Genomic DNA, 6,000 nt, shown 5'->3' on the forward strand with positions numbered 1-6,000 from the left:
TTAGCAAGAACACTTTCCCCTTCACCTACTTCCAGAAAAAAATGGTTTCTATACAATTACACAACCTATCTGCCTATCAGAATCATCTGGTTATTCAAGACAGAATTTTGCCTGCCCCACTTAACCTTCTAGGCAAATTGGCATTATAGAAATAGGAGCTCCTAAGCTTAGCCTGCATAGTGCAAATCGCCCCAAGGGAAATGTGAACTATTTGGAATGAGACTGTAGCTTTAACTAAATGGGCAGGTCCAATCTGGCTGTCTATCGGCAGGTGGCTTTGAAGTGATGCAGACAAATCCATGAGTTCATAGTTGATGTAAAGTCCCATTCAGTGCAATTGGGCTCTGCCACATTGTTCTCTGATGATATGGTTTGGCTCTGTGTCCCACTCAAATCTCATCTCAAATTGTAATTCCCATGTGTCAAGGGAGGGGCTTAGTGGGAGGGGATTGGATTATGGGGACGGTTACCCCCATGCTGTTCTCATGATAGTGAGTAAATTCTCACAAGATCTGGTTGTTTGATAAGTGGAGGGCTCTTCCCCCTTCATGCAATCTTTTTCTCTCTCCTGCTGCCTTGTGAAGAAGGTGCCTGCTTCCCCTTCCACCATGATTGTAAGTTTCTTGAGGCCTCCCCAGCCATGTAGAACTGTGAATCAATTAAACTTATTTACAAATTAATCAGTCTCAGGGAAGTTCTTCATAGCAGTGTGAAAATGGTCTGATACATCTGGATATTTCACGGTGTTTATATCTGGGGTGGGTTTACCAATTGCAGCCTAGGTCGGAACTCTTCCGTCACTAGAGATGCACTCGCTACAGAATTTCACCAAGGAGGAGATCCAGGAACTTGCTTTCTGTTGACCATGCTCTTGTGAGTGCAATGCCCATGGAGATGATGCCCAGGTTCTGAGCAATGGTCCTTGTCTTGTTCTTTAGAAGACAACTGTGTAAAGCAGTCGATCCATCCTCCACTTGCTTTGTATAGAAATGGCTCATTGTCTTGCTGAAAATAAGAGCTGTCACTACGACTCTTAGAATCAATTCCCATGGATCCCAACCTGGCCTGCTCATGTGAATCACTTAAGGACCAACCTGACAGCTCAACTGAGTAGGCCCTCATGGGGCCTGGGTCTCTGTATTTCTTATAGAGTCCCTGGATTGAGCACCAGGCCTTTGCTCTGAGGTAAATTAGAATAACTTTTTTTCCCATTTCTCTGCTCTAAGTTACCATCGGAAGACTATAAACAAGCCCGAGGCAATCAGCACTGGAACTCAATTCTGTTTTAAATGGAGGAACCTTTAGGAGCAGTTTATTCTTTGAGCCCCAAGGGAGGGACTGATGCAGAGGCCACTGCAGCAGTGAGCATGACAGCACCTCTGTGCCCTCAACATGGCACCTGCTTACCTGCAGGCCTGGATCTGAGGTTCCAGGAGCCTGAGTCCTCCTGAGAGCCTGAGGAATGCATCAGTATCCTTTGGTACAGCCCAGTTCCTGTGGCCGTCATCTGACAGTCTTCAGTAAAGTCCTGGGGAGTTTGCAAGACAGACAGTTTATGATTTGGTTGTGTAAGAATTTGTTTTTTAAAAAGGAGCCTTTCTTTTGCTTCCTAGCAATTTCAAAAAGGCTTTCCACATTATTTCATTGCTTTGAGAAAACCCTTTGATTGTGGGGTTTGCGTCTCAGCCTCTTAATTATGCGTACATCCTGAGCCTGGGGAAAAGAACAGAGCCACCTTCCCGTCTTAGTTCCTGCTGCTATAACAAATTACCATAGGCTTAAACAACAAACACTTATTTCTCAAGTTCTAGAGGCTGGGAAGTCCAAGATCAAAGTGCTGACAGATCCAGCATCTGGTGAGGGCCCTCTTCCTGGTTTGCAGATGGCTGTCCTCTCATTGTGTTATCACGTGGGCAAGAACAGATAGAGAATGCACATTATCTCATGTCTCCTCTTTTACAGGAATTAATCCAATCATGAAGGCTCTACTCTCATGACCTAATCACTCCCCTAGGGGCCCCACCTCCTAATACCATCTCACTGAGGGTTTGAGTGTTCACAATACTACCTAAGGTCTGGAACCAGTCCCTAAGCACTGGCCAGCTCCTCTGTAGCCTGGGTACATTCATGCCACCTGGTGCTTTCCCAGGATGGCTGGAATGTGCCTCTCTTCCTGCAGTTGAAAAGCGTGAAGACCCTTGGTTTAATATCATCAAGCACACACATTGGCCATTTGCCATGGATGAGAGACCTGTTGAGTCCTTTAAACATATTCAAATTTAATCTCCACAATAACTCATGGGATATTATTTGACAGAGGAAGAAAATGAAACTCAGAGCATTTACATGATTTTCTCAAGGATGCTAAGAAGCAGTGGAGAGGAATCCACACCCATATCCTACTGACCCACATCCATGGAACCTGCGGGGTTGATATGGTTTGGCTTTGTCCCCACCCAAATTTCATCCAGAACTGTATGTAGTTCCCATATCCCCATGTGTCATGGGAGGGACCTGGTGGGAGGTAATTGAATCATGTGGGCAGTTACTCCCATGCTGCTGTTCTCATGATAGTGAGTGAGTTCTCATGAGATCTAACAGTTTTACAAGGGGCTTCTCCACTTTTGCTCAGCACTTCTTGCTGCTGCCATGTGAAAGACATGTGTGCATGTGCTTCCCTCACTGCCATGATTGTAAGTTTCCTGAGGCCTTCCCAGCCATGCTGAACTGTAAGTCAGTGAAACCTTTTTTCCTTTATAAGTTACCCAGTCTTGGATATGTCTTTATTAGCAGCATGAGAACGGACTAATACAGGGGTATTCAGGTCCTAGCCTTTGCACTTTTCATAATGATAATGACATATGTAATGTAGAAACAGTGCCACAATCCATGGGACTGTTACATATTCCATTCCAGGTGGGAAGGGCAGCATTTAGGCACTGGGGACCAAAGGACTTATGGATTGACTCTTTCAGTTGTTTTTGACTTGAGGGCAGTTCACGAGATCACTTATCTCCATTTGTGATGGTTCAGAATTCCTCAGTAGGAGTGGGAAGAGGTGCAAGTTGAGAATTTACCCAAAAAATTGTGATTTTTTTTTTCCTGAGACAAGGTCTCACTCTGTTGCCTATGTTGGAGTGCAGTGGCACCATCATGGCTCACTGCAGCCTCAACCTCCCAGGCTCAAGCGATCCTCCCTTCTCCCACCATAATCTCCCCAGTAGCTGGAAGTACAAGCATGTGCCACTATGCCTGGCCATTTATTTTATTTTATTTTTTGTAGAGACAAGGTCTCATTATGTTGCCCAGGCTGGTCTCCACCTCCTGGGCTCAAGTGATCCTCCTGCCTCCGCCTTCTAAAGTTCTGGGATTTGGGGCATGAGCCACCATATCCAGCACATTGTGCTGTTTCTTATACATGAGAAGACTTTGGAAATAAGGATGTGTAAACTTTTTTAAAAGAAAACTCAAGTTTAACAATTCTGTAACTGAAGCCTTGAATATTCCTGAGTATTTGGGGCAGAAACATTAGGAACTTAATTCGACAGACCCACCTGCAGCATCTAGGATAGATCTCAAAACTGGTAGGCTGTGGGGCCCCAAAGGGGCCAGCTGAGAACCAAATTCTCAACTTGCACACCACTCACTACCTACGCTGAGGAATCCTGCACCATCACAAGTAAGGCCATCTTCATAGGTCTCCTGGGGCTCTGCACAGCCGCCTCCTACAATGGTCCTCTGAAGCCCAGAGTGGAAGTAGGGGAGGACTATAACTTCCTTTCGAAGTTGTTCTACTCTGCTGCTGTAATCTTATGAATTGGGAAGCTGGAAATTAGGGGAATAATCCACATTTTCTTTTAAGAAGAAATCTAATATACATTCAGTACAAGAGGAAATGTGAGGACTAACTGATGAGGAAGGATGCTGAATTTATCTTTAATTTGAATACAAAAAATGAACATAAAATCTCCTGGTGGCATCTCTGGCTCTCAGGAGCATCTCCTTCTGCACCAAAGAGGTGAAGACAAGGAGGCTGTGCTGGAAGTTAAGGCGGGACTTGAGCTCAGTTCAGGGTTCCAGGAGGGAAAGGGAGAAGCGGGCAGACACTGCACGTGAGCAACAATCCCTCTCCTTTTTTTTCCTGTACCAACTTGGCTACCCTCTGCCGCTTAACCAAGGAAGTTTTGTCTTTGATGCTATAGGGGCAAGAAGAAATGACCTCAGCTCAGCACAGTGGCACATACTTGTAATGCCAGCTACTTGAGGTTGAGGCAAGAGGATTGCTTGAGTTTAAGAGTTTGAGGCTGCAGTGAGCTGTGATCATGCCACTCTAGCCTGGGAGACAAAGTGAGACCTCATTTCTTCAAAAGAAAAAAAAGAAAAAGAAATGACCTCAAGAATATTGTGAAGCTATCATGTCACCTTCTTGTTTCCTACAGCTCTGTAAGTGCCCATCTCAAAACCCCGAGCCCAGTTTGGGAAAGCACTCTAGTTAGTGTAAACTGAGGACTAGCAAAAGCAAATGTTCACTGCTCATTCACGTTGGAGCCACAGCCTCTCCTGGGAATAACAGCCTTCTGGAAACACAACAGGGAAATGGACAGCTGAGGATAGGTGACACATGCCCACCACTTCCTGGGAGTCATCGATTGGAGCCTCTACTCCAATCGATGAGGGGAGAGTTAGGTTATGTTTTACATTGCACAGATGAGGAGACCACAGCACCAAGGAGAGCTCCAACTCACTTCTGAAGGTTATTTTAATGCAATCCAATAAAGCTGCTTCCTGGGGCATATGTAGTGCAAACCTATCCTGAAGTTCACTTTTAGGGAGACACACACACACACACACACACAATCAGCGGTTATTTAGCGAGAACAAACAAACCATTCCAGGTTCATCAGCTGAGACATAAACCTGAGCATTGCTTAATTGCATGCTATCAAAATAGTATGCAGCCTTGGGAGAGGACAATTTGAGTCACTGCGCCCAGCTAGCAAAAGGCCTTCTATTTCTACTTTAAGCTGTTGAAAAGCCCTTGGGTAGAATGTTCACAGGAAGTGGCCAACAGCTGAATTTCCTGACTTGTGCTTTCTCTGTGGATAGGAGGCTCCTGAAGGACACTACCTGGAATAATTCCCACTAAAAGAGGAGAGTCAGAGATCCACAGTCAGCAGCACCTCAAATAATATTTCCCTAGAGTACTGTGGAAGTTTACAGGTTCCTTCTTTTCCCTATAAAGGTACTTTTTCCCCCTCCAGAGTGAATATTACATAAGATTATGACCACCAAAAACTACATAGAGCTGTTTAAAATGATAGATGAACCATGACTGATTTTATACAAATGACAAAGCAGTGTCAGGGTTCTGCCCAGTGTCTGCTATTCTTCAGAGACCTTCAGGAATATCACTCAGTTGCAAAAGTGGCCCATCCCATGAAATGTCCTATTAAGAAGTTTACTTTGCAAAAGTCTTTCTACTTTAGTTTCTCTCTGTTCCAATGCCAGGGTCCCCTGGTGAAAGACATGTACCAAAAGAACAATTAGACATATGAAGACTGCCAAATTGTCCTTTCTTCCTGGGAGACAAAGTGAAACAATAGCTCACAGAGGTTCCATACACTCAGAAAGGAATACTTACCCGTAGGGAATGCATGAAAATACACAGTGATAATATTGTTAACAATGTCCCCTAAATCAGTAAGTTCTTCTGACTGCTACCCCCAAGTCCAAACTACAATGTCCTCCATGGCTGGGCACTGCAAATACAGGCACCTGCCAACACTGGCAAAGGAATGCCGGCTGCCATTTGCCTATTAATAAAGGATGCACAAGTTGTTAAAGGCTGGGAGATAGACCAGAGACTAGAATTTTCTAATCAGAACTAATCCCTCCAGGCATATAGCATTTGATACATCAAAGGCTTAATATTTGATACATCAAAGGCCTTCTCAGTAATTCTTTTGAGGAATCAAAAAACTATGCTAATGAATGTATGAG

This window comes from Callithrix jacchus, chromosome 13 (assembly GCF_049354715.1).
Source record: "Callithrix jacchus isolate 240 chromosome 13, calJac240_pri, whole genome shotgun sequence".
Taxonomy (NCBI): Eukaryota; Metazoa; Chordata; class Mammalia; order Primates; family Cebidae; genus Callithrix; species Callithrix jacchus.